The 543-nt window shown below is 42.0% G+C and overlaps 1 protein-coding gene across 2 annotated transcripts in view; it reads right to left on the bottom strand.

Moving 5' to 3' along the window:
- The window catches only part of COL21A1 (collagen, type XXI, alpha 1), a 236,889-nt gene that overhangs the window by 147,163 nt on the left and 89,183 nt on the right, over positions 1 to 543 (bottom strand). The gene's annotated exons all lie outside the window — the stretch shown is intronic.

The raw sequence follows: 543 nt of genomic DNA, 5'->3' as shown, positions 1-543 counted from the left end.
TGTGAAGTCAAGTGGGCCTTAGAAAGCATCACTACGAACAAAGCTAGTGGAGGTGATAGAATTCCAGTTGAGCTATTTCAAATCCTGAAAGATGATGCTATGAAAGTGCTGCAATCAATATGCCAGCAAATTTGGAAAACTCAGCAGTGGCCACAGGACTGGAAAAGGTCACTTTTCATTCTGATCCCAAAGAAAGGCAATGCCAAAGAATGCTCAAACTATGGCACAATTGCACTCATCTCACATGCTAGTAAAGTAATGCTCAAAATTCTCCAAGCCAGGCTTCAGCAATATGTGAACCGTGAACTTCCAGATGTTCAAGCTGGTTTTAGAAAAGGCAGAGGAACCAGAGATCAAATTGCCAACATCTGCTGGATCATGGAAAAAGCAAGAGAGTTCCAGAAAGACATCTATTTCTGCCTTATTGACTATGCCAAAGCCTTTGATTGTGTGGATCACAATAAACTGTGGGAAATTCTGAGAAATGGGAATACCAGACAACCTGATCTGCCTCTTGAGAAATTCGTATGCAGGTCAGGAAGC

This window comes from Bison bison, unplaced genomic scaffold, assembly GCF_000754665.1.
Source record: "Bison bison bison isolate TAMUID 2011002044 unplaced genomic scaffold, Bison_UMD1.0 scf7180017864270, whole genome shotgun sequence".
Lineage (NCBI taxonomy): Eukaryota > Metazoa > Chordata > Mammalia > Artiodactyla > Bovidae > Bison > Bison bison.
This window is presented reverse-complemented; position numbering and strand designations above follow the sequence as displayed.